This window comes from Mastigoproctus giganteus, chromosome 10 (genome assembly GCF_048544385.1).
Source record: "Mastigoproctus giganteus isolate SK-2022 chromosome 10, ASM4854438v1, whole genome shotgun sequence".
NCBI lineage: Eukaryota > Metazoa > Arthropoda > Arachnida > Uropygi > Thelyphonidae > Mastigoproctus > Mastigoproctus giganteus.
In genome coordinates this window covers 91,549,309-91,561,895 of record NC_143584.1, presented here as the reverse complement: position 1 = coordinate 91,561,895, position 12,587 = coordinate 91,549,309, and the positions used below count along the sequence as shown (strand labels likewise).

General features: G+C 40.6%; 1 pseudogene; it reads right to left on the bottom strand.

The window, feature by feature from the left end:
• Positions 1-9,717, bottom strand: part of LOC150079148 (zinc finger MYM-type protein 1-like) — a 35,906-nt pseudogene extending 26,189 nt beyond the window's left edge.
• Between the last annotated feature and the right edge of the window lie 2,870 nt (positions 9,718-12,587).

The window sequence follows — 12,587 nt, the reverse complement described above, 5'->3', positions numbered from 1 at the left end:
TCTTCTCGTGAACAGATCATGTACGAAGGCAGAGGAAGTGTGGTACTGCTCTTCCTCATTAATCAGAAGATGTTCACTTCCTCGAAGCAAGGCGTGTATTTTTGTTATGAGCAATACTCACAGGTCTTCGTAGAGTGGGCAGACATAGAATAGGTGATCTCAGTCTTTGTTTTCGCCGCATAGCTAGTAAGGGGCACCCATGATATTCAGAGAGGCAACTTTGTGATTCATGGATCCATGGCTTGTTATCAGGAATGTAGTGTATAAACTTGGGCTATACTATGCTGGAACTTTAGGGTAGATATGGACTATTTGAGGTAAGAATTTTTTAATGATGGAGCTTTTGGGGGTGGTATTCCATCTGTTTTTCCAGGCGTTAAAAAATGGACTGCAAGACGTTTTTTTTTTTTTTTTTGTCTTTGATGGTGTTTGCTGGGTTCATAGTGAAATCCAGGATGGTGGTAAGGCCAGCCGGTAGTGCACGCCTTTAAGAATTACCTCCAGGTACAGGAGAGAACCCTCCACCAGGACTTGGAGCGCTGGGTTGCTTACCGTGCAGCAGGCACGGGTGATGGTGAGAAGGATATTACGCTGAATGGAGGTGAGCTATTTTGATTACGAACAATGAGTGCACGATGATACCAGAGGCCACCCAGTAGGTTTTAGTGGGAATGAATACAACTTTGTATAACGTTTGCAGTGAGCGGAGATTGAGGCCCCAGCCAGACCTGCTGATTCTCGCTACTGTTGCAGTGTGGTTCCTGACTTTGCGGTGACTGTAGTCTAGATGCGAGTAAAACGTGAGCTTGGGGTCGAGAATGAACCCAAGGTACTCCAGCTCCGTTGCCAATTTGGTAGTTCTACCAGCAATTTTAATCTGAGGCGGCCTGCTTTTTTGAATGGTTCCTCTGAGTAAAATTCGAGCGTTTTATCAGGGGGTATATGAAGTTTATGGAGGGTGGTCCATTCTTGTAACTTTGTTAGGGCTTCTTTGGCTGTTATTTCCAGGGGTGTTCTTGAGTTTCCAGTGATTGTCAGGAACAAACCTTCTGCAAAGGCTTAGGCGGAAACTCCACCCAGGTCTAGGTTCAGAAACTCGTCCATAACCACATTCCATAGGAATGAGCCAAGGACAGAGTCCTGGGACAGCCTCTGTAGACATTTCTGGAGACTTGTCAATAGGCATTTCTGACTGTAACACACTTGTTGCGCAGATAGTCCTGTAGGCAGCTGTAAAGATTTGCTGGAATGCTAACTTCTGAGTCTCCGAAGTATACTAGGCCACCAGAGCAGGTGAAAGGCCCCGGCGAAATCCTGATATTACTAAGAAGTATTTGGTGTCTAAGTTTGTGATAGAGTCCAGGAACTGTCGAAGGCCATCATCCCCCGAACGGCTCGCCCGAAATAAACTGGGGTTGTTCATACAGCAAAACAGACAAATCGACCATAGAACACATGCAATTAACAGACATAAGGCACACAGCACGGCAGATGAATTTAATTATTCGAGTGGCCTAAAAATAATAGTTTGGCTCACCCGAACTCTTAAAACGCGGAGAAGTGCTATTGGTTTGTATGACCCTGGCTGCTCTGGTGGCTTAGTCGGACTCTTCAAGATGAGGCGTAGATTGGCCTCTTTCCAGTCATCAGGGAAAAAAATTCAACCTCCAAGCAATGGTTGTACAAGCTAAGGAGGAGATTTGATTGCGTTTTTCTGCGAGCTTCTTAATTACTTCTGCTTCAATGAAGTCTAACCTTGGGCTTTACATGCATGTACATTCCATTCAGGACACCTTAGCCATTCCACTATCCAAATCGTAGTTTATACGTTGATATAGATTTACATTATTTATTTCGTTGCTGTGAATAAAACAAAATTTGAAATTAAAAATCAACATAAAATTATTTAACTATAATTAAAACAGGAGAACACTACCTCTTAGCTCTGACCAAGAGGAATAAAATATCAGTCAGTGTTTAATTTTCACCCCTCACATATCCCAATGGATCAGATTACCGTCCCTGCCACAGGGAGGCGGGTTCTACTAGATAGCCTAGATATGTAGACATGTATAGGTATCTTTTATGGGACGGTACCTGAACGTCAATTCAACTCCGCCTTTGTATATTGTGATCGTCTGCTGCTCTTAGCACAGTGGCAGCGTCGCCGTCCTCCTCACACCGGGTGGAAAACGCCCGGGTTCGAATGCTGTCAATGACGCGAGGAACTTTAATGGGCTTTTTTCACTCCGTGGCTGAGTTAGTCAGTCTCAGGCGTAAAGGGTAGATAGCAAGGTTTTTCCCAGAAACTGGGGTTTTTCATCCAGCACAACAGACAAATCGACCCTAGAACACACACAATTAACAGACATAAGACACAGCAGGGCAGATGAACTTAGTTATTCGGGTAGCCTAAATATAATAGTTTTTTTTAATTTTTTTTTGTTTAATGTAAGGATTACAGAGCACTGTAGAAGGCCTGAAATTTGCGTAATATTGTGTGTGTGTGTGTGTGTGTGTGTGTGTGTGTGTGTGTGTGTGATGTTTAGTTGTTTCTGGCCTCTTTGTCACCAGGCAGGCGATCACTGGAAAGCCTGCCCAATGTCCGTGTACCACGGGTAGGTGGTTTTTCTCGTTGAATGATCCCAAAACGAGTTTGGGATCATTCAACGAGAAAAAAGAAAAGTAAATAAACAGAAAATAAATAAATAATTAAAATAACAAAATAAAAACATCCAAACTCCACTGGTTAAGTGCAAGACTAGTGGATGCTACGATCCCGTACCTAGGGAGCCCAAACCCAATCACCAGCAAAATTCCGCCTCGAGAGAAGGGCAAGAGGTCAGGAAAAGAAATCCCGCACCCATAGACAGTAATAAAGGCATGTTAGCTTGGGGAATACACAGACTAAAAGGTTAACAGTGGCCGCAGGCAAAAGTGATTCTTGCACTGGTTCTATTAGAATGAGCAGCAGCATGGAAAGCAAGGCAATGGAGATTTCCAGGACTGTTTGGAGTCACAGGGGAACAAATAAATACATAGGCTGTGTTAGGGTAACTAAGAGTAGAAACAGGTGCATGTGTACTTTCATGTACACCACTGCGCGGAGTCAGTTAATAAATTTGATGAGCTTGAAGTGCTAGTCAAGACATCAAAGGCAGATATTGCTGGGATATCAGAGACGTTGTGTCACACAGATATAAGTAGTGCACAATTGGAATTTGGGGAGTACTACTACTAATAATAATAATAACAATAATAATAATAAATAGTTATAATAATAAATAAATGATAATGATAATAATAATAATAATAAATAATAAATAATAATACAATACAATACAATACAATTTTATTTATTAAGAGAATTCGTTTACAATAAATGAACTTGTTAAGAAAAGTAAATTTCTTGACAACAAGTTGTAGTTCTTCCTTTACAAGTTTTGTACAAATTTGTTATCTTACAGAAAAGACTATGAAGTCACTACACATAGTATATTCCACACTGTAAACAGAGGTAGTTTATCTGCATATCAATTCTAATCTACTGTGTCATTGAGTATCAAGAATTTTCTTATTAGGAATTTTAATTTGGAGATGGGATAACTTCTCCTGAGCCCGAAATCAATGCTAGCCAACAAGTTGTTTATTACATTCATTGTGTGCCTATCTCCAAATCTATTTAGTATCCTAGGGTGAGGCAAAGTAATTGCTTTTGGGTTCCTTAAATTATGTGAGACATTTCTTTGCAGATTCGACTCTTCAAAAATAGTTTAAAGATTTTTTAAGAATAGATTTAACTTCAGTTTTTGAACTGGATACAATATTTTATGTTTCAACAAAAATTGCCTTCTCTTATTCAGGTCATTCCAAGAGTTTGTCCCCATTAAAAGTTTCAGAATCCTATTCATTAAGTTGTCTATTGCCCTTATTTCTGTTTTATTTGCTCGTGCCCATATATTTACTAAATAATTGAGTTGGGAGTCCACTAATGCATAATATAAGGTTACTTTTGTTCTAAGATTTAACTTATTCTTAATAATAATAATAATAATAAATACAATACAATTTTATTTATCAAGAGAATAATAATAAATAATAAAAAATAACAATAACAATACTATCTAGCCTAAATCGTGTCCACCTTTTAAATCAGAAACTACAAATGTGTTAAAGGAATGATCCGTCTGCGCGGTATCCCAGTGGTATTGTCACCTTCCTCTCCACACCGTGTAGAAAAGGCCTGGGTCCGAATTCCTCGATGACGCGAGAAACTCTTATGGGCTTTTTCAAATTCGTGGCTGCTTTTGTCGGTCTCAGGCGTAGATAGCAAGGTTCACCCCCCCCCCGGAAAAACTGGGGTTTTTCGTCCAGCAAAGCAAGCAAATCGTCTAGAGAACACGTAATTTACAAACATAATGGAGGGTTGAAACACAGTAGGTGATGATGGGAAAAAGAGGGTCATATAACATATTTAATGCTTTTCCTTTGATGTCCCAATCAAATATAATAACTCTTCTAAGCTTCGCCTACAATGTTCGTATTTTTTTTCTTAGTTATTTGCTCTGTGAAATTGAAACGCTCTCCTATGCACACTCACAATACTTCACAATAGTCTCATACCTCAAATAAACTTCTTGTGACTAGACGAGTTGCATTATTGACTGTACCCACATGTACAAACTGAACTATTAAATTATTATTTTATCAGAATCGCCTAGAAAGTAACTTGAAATTGCCGATATGTATTGTCTGTAAATTGCGTGTGTTCTCTGGTCGATTTGCTTGCTCTGCTGGACGAAAAACCTCAGTTTTTCCTGGAGGAAAATTTTTCTATCTACGCCTCCGACTAACTCGACCACGCAGTGAAAAAGGCCCATAAAAGTTCCTCACGTAATGGACGGGATTCGAACCGGTGCCTTTCCCCCCTATGTGGGGGAGGACTGTGACGATACCACTGAACTAAACTAAACTATTATATATTAGGATATTATATTGTCTCTTATATTCCAGGTGACCCTAATATGTATTATATTAGGGTCACCTAATAATGGGTCACATAATAATTATATTAGGTGACCCTAATATAATATGTATTATATTAGGGTCACCTGGAAATTACCTTTCAACTACCCATGTGTATTGTGTCTGTAAATTGCGTGTGTTCGGTGGTCGATTTGCCTGCTTTGCTGGACGAAAAATCCCAGTTTTTCTGGGGGAAAAAAAACCTTGCTGTCTAAGCCTGAGAACGACTAACTCAGCCACGGTATGAAAAAAAGCCCATGCAAGTTCCTTGTCATCGATGGGATTCGAATTCAGCCGTTTTCCACCCAGTGTGGGGAAAACCATAACGATACCACTGTGGTACCCGCGCAGACCAACACACATGTGCATGGTGTTAGGGAAAAGGCACCTCCGTGGTTCCCACATCTGCTCCATATGAACTCTATGGAAACAAAGAGTATCACAGTATGTGAAAGCCAGAAAGTGTTGTGTATGAAGTATTGTGTTGGGTTCTGGCTTTTGGCTGTAGGGCCCTGGTGAGACCTCACATTGCCAGCAGATACTGCTAGCAGCTTGCCAGGCTGCCCATCATTCTGTGGATGGTCTTCACCAGGATGGCATGAGTTTCCTAGGCAGAGACCAAAAAATATATACTGTATAAATAAAACAATAAGACCAAATTAAAAAAAATGAAGTAAGCACGGGGAGATTGTCAAGAAGGGAGTGAAGCAGAAAAAGAATAACTGCTGTAGTGAAGGCGGCAGCTATAAGTTCACTGGAGCTGGAGATGTTCCATCAGCCGAAGGGTTAAGTATGGAAGAACCGCCAGGGTGCTGGAGAGAAAATCACCCAGCATGATTACCGTGGATTGGTCGTCATTGGTCTGCTCGGGTCAGAAAGCCTTGGAGCCCTATCCACCAAGCTGAGTTAGAAATTTCAGCCAGGAAAATGTCAAGGTGAGGAGGTTATTTGGTTGGTGGTAATGAATCCTACCCAGAGCATGCTAGTTTAGCAAATCCTAACCTAAAAGAAGGTTAGCAGGGAGTCAGGGCTGGCTGGGTTGTGTCAAGACTATGGGTGCCATGTCCATGAAGGTTGTTTTCAGTTAGAGGGTACCGATCAAGTTCTATTTTTGTTACCTTCCCGAGGGAAGAGAGTGCCCTTTAGAGATGAAGGTTAAGATGAATGATCAGAAGGCTAGTTATCAAATAAGGCAGTTGCCTGTGCAAGGTGTGATCTTCTTATGGCAATGTACGAAGTCGCAAGTTTGAAGTTGAGTGATCCAAGACCAGTGATTATACATGTGGCACAGAGCCCCAGGAAGAACCAAGGGGGGAAGTTTAGGATAGGTGAGTGTTACATTTGGAATAAAGCGTTTTGTTACACTCCCCTTAGTTGATTGGTTCCATTCATTTTGCCAGTATTGGATAAGATGTGCTGAAATATTCTTTCTGTCCTGTTTCTCAGTAATGCCAGTATAGCTATCACGCTTCATACTCTTACTGCAAGATGTCTTGACATGCACTACGTGTACTAATAATTTCCGCTATATAAATTTGGCTATACTCGCATTCACTTTTCATTCAGTTTTTGTCTCTCTGATAGTTAACAGAAATTAAATTTACCACAGAAATTTACCACCGAAATACCGCTGAGATAACACCATTACAAAGAGCAAAATTGATAAAGGGTGGTTGGCATACAGAAAACATGTTGTTGTTATAGTAGGGTTTTAGGAGCGTCAGCAACTATGACCATATTGCTCCATGTATATTGTCAAAAAAAATAATAATAATAAATAAATAATGATATTAGGGTACCCTGTAAACAATTACATCTACCCATATTAATTTTGTCTGTAAATTGCATTTGTTCTCTGGTTGATTTGCCTGTTTGTTGGACGAAAAAACTACAGTTTCTGTGGGGGGGGGGGGGGGACCTTGCTATCTACGCCTGATACCGACTAACCCAGCCACGTAGTGAAAAAAGCCCACTAAAGTTCCTCGCGTCATCGACGGTATTCGAGCCCAGGTCTTTTCCACCAGGTGACGATACCACTGTGCTACCGCGCAGACTCCATGTATATTGTCAGTAAATTGCGCGTATTCTGTGGTCGATTTTCTGTTTGCTGGACAAAACCCCCGCGTTTTCAAGGGAAAAAACCGTGCTACCCTCGCCTGAGATCGACTAACTCAGCCGCATTGTAAAAAAGGCTCATAAAAATTTCTCATATCATCGACGGGACTCCAATTCAAGTCTTTCCACTCGGTTTAGGGAGGATGACGATTCTACCAACTATCTACCCACGAGGGCCAGATTCTACCAACTATCTACCCACGAGGGCCAGATTCTACCAACTATCTACCCACGTACATCAAACCTTTGGCCATTTTGCTCTTTGTAACGGTGAAGTAGCAACGACAGCAGTCGCTGATGAAGTCGATGAAGGAATATACCACGAAACGACTGATTTACATCTGAATCTAATTCGCAACTGGAAATAAGTAGATTTTTAGATATGACGTAGGTTACAAATGCTCCTCTTTTAATATATTTAGATTACCTACGAGTTATGCCACTCAAGCAACATCTGGGTATATTAGCATTTAGCTCTTTTTATAGGATTTGCAAAAATACCTATACTTTTATAAGTTATACGATCGTCTATAAAAACAGAAATTGGCGTCAAAACTTTATGCACTATTATCTCAAAAGCTAAGCTTGAAAAAAATAAACAAAAGGTTCAATTCAGAAATTTTACCCTCAAAATTGCTTCCCAAATCAGCTCCTCAGGTTATGCGATAGATCAATAAAACACCATAGTCTGGTTTTAGTGATCTATCGTGACCTTCGCGCGTTTCCACTAGCCATTCAGTAACTTTGACAGCCTGTGCTTCCTTGTTGTAAAAATAAACTTTTGTCCCCCAAAAGGAAGAGATTTCGTGGTATTTTGGCATTGTAGAAATCCAGATAAAATCGCAGGACGCATAAAAAAATTCTAGACACTTGAAAGCCACACAAAACTATCCAGATGGTTGCCACTTGAATAGCGCTGGCCTATGCACTTCACCAGACACCTTTTTTCCGATGAATCGAAAAGTTTGTTAGTTAATGAAATAAATGTAGATAAGCAGAAATTATAAAATAATGAATTCTTATGTGTTGTAATAAACCGTTTTTAAGCTGTACTAAAAGTCATCATACAAATTATATATCAAGAAACTAAATGCATAAAATGTTGACCGCTTTCTTACCTTTACACGTGTCACCTTTATGTACTGGACTGTTCCTATATAGGAAGATTATATAAATGACCTAACTAACGACTCATAACATGAGTAATTCCTTACACGCACACACGAGCCGTTATTAATGTTTTCCTTCACCTCGAAGTTGCCATAAGCAACAAAATTAAAATACGTGAAGGCCAGCTACAGTTTTTTGCCTTTTAGTCATTATCAAATATTGACGTGACATTCGGGCAGTCCATTAAACCATTACGCTTTTTATTTACATTGATCGGTCTGTTCCACAGACTTTCCCGTTATAGTGTGCTTGCGGGATAACCTTTATCACCTAACGATTAAGACAATCAACTCATACAATTACTCAACATTCAATGCATAAAATAAAGCTACCGGGCAGGACTATCACTAATATTAGTATTCCAGGAAACCTGGGTTTTATATGATCGACTAGTGGTTTATTTTTTTAGGACTACAATCTCGTGTCCTCAAATCTTATCCTGAAACATGGAGGATAGATCCGCAACAACAAGAATGCGCTGTGATTTCCACTCTGGTCCCTTTTCAGATGATTAGACTCCAGAATGGCCGCAAATAGTGGTTCTTTTGCATTAAAACTTATTCTTTGACTTATGTTTGTTTGTTTTAGAGTTTTATGGCGCATTAGCATCTAAGGCTATAATGCGCCCTGTGACTTATGTGTAACTAGAGAATGGTCAAGAGGCTAGAGTAAACAAACAAAACATGATTTATTAGCCATAAACATATATGATACAAACGAATCAAAGCAGTGGCTGGTTGCTTCTCAGTATTAAAGAGTATGACTCTGTACCTTATTCGCGATATACTGAAGATTGCACAACATACTAAAAGTTGAGACATACTTGGCACATGCATATTAGTTGGTTTGTGTTCTTCGTGAGGCCTTTATTAGATATTCATTGCTCGTACTCAAATGCGTCAATAGGCCTCTTGCTCTCCGAATATTTAGGTAATTGTGTAAAGTAGACATGTAAGCTTAATTGTAATTAACATTACCACATTCAATAATGTATAGTGCTGGCACTATATCCTAGTGCCTATGTACAGTAAGATAAACCTTATCAGGTTATGTATTTCGGAGGAGAGATGTCAGTTGGTAATGACAATACAAAAAAGGGAGGGGGGTGTAGGTGTTATTGTTTGGTGGTTCCGTTCAGTTTGTTATAATATAGGGGCGAACTTACCAACAAAAACTCCAGGGCGATCTGCGAGGTTCTGAGGATTCTCCAGGGCGATCTGTCGATATCAATATCATGTCTCTGCTTGTTATCATCTTCTTTCTGCGTTTATTTTCCAACTTTCTCACATCAGTAGACACAACCTTCACGCCAACAAGACCTACGCTCCGACTCTGGAACAGCTCAACAACTCTCCACCAACTCCAACATGACAACGACCAGTCGACGATCACGACCAACTCCAACATGACAACGACCAGTCGACGATCACGACCAACTCCAACATGACAACGACCAGTCGACTATCACGACCAACTCTGCTTTCCTTTGTCTCCCCTTGATATATATATACGTATCCCCCTTTCTGGGTTTAGAATCCTTTTATTGGTTAAAAGGCTACTTCGTGGGGAAAAAAAATCTCAGGGACTATTGTCGCCGAAATCCGACACAATTAAAAAGGAATGCGAGAACAATCACTCCGTAGTTATCAAGTTCAGATTTCACCCCAAAGATATGTTCCTTACTGGCATTACTTTGATTTCTCTGCCGAGAATCACATACTTTCCCATCGTTTTCATGAAATCTAAATCCATGACGTTTGTTCGACTCGATTGAGTGACAACCTCTTGCTGTGAATTAGCCGAACTCATGACGGTGGAATAGCGTCTCGATTGCCGCTTCCCTAGTGTGGCGTCAAGGGGTTCATGTTTGTTTGGATAAAAATAGCTTTTGGTAAGGTGTAGTTATTATTCTTTAATATAGCCGTGGCAAAAATATAGGGTGACTGCTCTTAAAGGCAAACAGAAGTAAAAATAAAGACATTTTTACAGATCCTTCGATGTCTTCTGCTGATACCGAAACATCATTATTCCGTTTCTATACAGGAAAGCAAACGAAAGAAGCTGAGAAAACATTTTATATTATTAACCTCCTCCTCTCCATCCTCAAGGTTTTCTCTATGCTTAGCGAGCATAAAAGAATAATAACAAGACAGTGAACAAAGGTTTGAGTTCATTGGTCTCTCTACTTTGACAGTACTCTTTATTTTCCCATAAAACGATTATTTATTTATTTATATTTATTTATTGTACTAGGCGGTCCCAACCAGCTTTTCTGGCAACCCCACTACCTATTTACAATGCTGTTCATATATATACAACCACTGAACTTGATATACAAGTATTAGATTTTCTCAATGAGGACCAATTCGTTCTCAATGTAATATCTATGTTACAATGCACTACCATTAAGATACCTGAAACATAAAAGTCCCAACATAAGATTGTGATGACCTCACCTCCAAGGATCCAACTGACACTCATAGGTCCATCACAAAAATTCAAAATCTTTAGCCAGAAGTCCAAACCAGGAAGTCTTAACCAGGAATTGTGATCACAATGAAGTCATCTTTCTTCTCAAACCTAAGCAGTCCCAACAGTGCAGCAGTTAACAGTAAAGAGTAATACCTCAATTAGTCTCCACGTTTTATTTGGTGCGAGGAAATGGACCCACGATAACATCACAGCAGCGCAGGTCATCCATCGAAGAAGCAACCACAACCATCCAGCAGGCTCATCGTGGTGATCTGTCCCACCACTGAAGCCTCAATTTCCATCGAAGAAGCAACCACAACCATCGAAGAAGCAACCACAACCATCGAAGAAGCAACCACAACCATCCAGCAGGCTCATCGTGGTGATCTGTCCCACCACTGAAGCCTCAATTTTTCCAATACAAACCAGCCCGAAAAGCGTCAGCGGACTCTCCAATACTGAATTATAAATAAATAAATTTTCTGTTTATACTCCGGGACGACCAAATTGTCAAAGGAGTTCACAAGATAGACAGAATACAAGAAACAGCACCGTATTCAGCAGTCACGGGCTTAAACCCCGGTCACTCAAGGCACATGTACTTATGCACCCGCGCGCCTGACCACTAGGCCTGCTACGACATGCTGTTACTGATGTTGATATTATTGTATCACAGGTCTCCACAGCTGAAGGGCTATGTTCAATGCAGGCGCCATCAGTCTGACGTTTGTAGTATGGTACCAGAGTTCTTCTCATCTGAAGCATTATGTTCCACGAATGCCGACGAACAGACGCCATAAACCTGTAACTCGTGCTGTAGGAATGGCACACTGAACCCTTTAGGCCGAAGGATTATGCTTCACGAATAATGACAGACAGCCACCATAAGCCTGTAACCCTCACTGCAGAAATAGCATAATTGGCCATTTTGGTCGATCGGAACAGTGGAACTCCTGCTGTAGAAATGGCACAATCAGCCATTTAGATCAATCAAAACAGTATAATTGCACAATGGGCTATGAAGTTATACTTGTATAATGTTCAGGTTATTATTATTATTATTATTATTATTATTGCTCTTATATCATTTCTCCCAGATTGGGGTATCCACTCCGTGACGGGCATTGCTACCAAGTACACAGGGTGGTTGTAATATCTGGTGTTCCTGTTGGTCGAGAAAATCTCTGACTATCCTACAGGTGTTCAGGAGTGGGACTTTCTGGAGTTCCTTGTAGGTGTTCTCTGGGAGACCTATTGCTGGTAGGCTGCTATGTAGAGTCTTTGGTACCATACCGGTGGTTGACACGATAATCGGGATAGTCGATACTTCTTGCATATGCCACATCTTCTTGACCTCATGTCTCAAGTTCGTGTATTTCCTAATTTTCTCCTCATTGGTATTCTGGACATTGCTAGTGTTGAGCACTGCTATGTCAATCAGGTAGGTAACCTTTTCCACCTTGTCCACAAGGGTTATGTCTGGTTGTTGGGCGAGATGGTCTTATCCGCTTTTATGGCGCGGTCCCAGTGCAGCTTGTGGGGTGGGGTCTCTAGTACGGCCTGTGGTTCGTACTTGTAGTATGGTACACTTTCTTTAGTCAACTGGTATTTCCTCGCTAGCTTCTGATGTATTATCCGAGCTACTTGGTCGTGTCTATGAGTCTACTCAGTCTGGTTGATCACCTTGCACCCCGAAGTGATGTGTTCGACCGTTTCTGAGGCAAGGTGGCATTGTCGGCATGTGTCATCTGACATTCCGGGCTCCTTTCCTATGTATTTTCTGTAGTTTCTGGTATTGATTACCT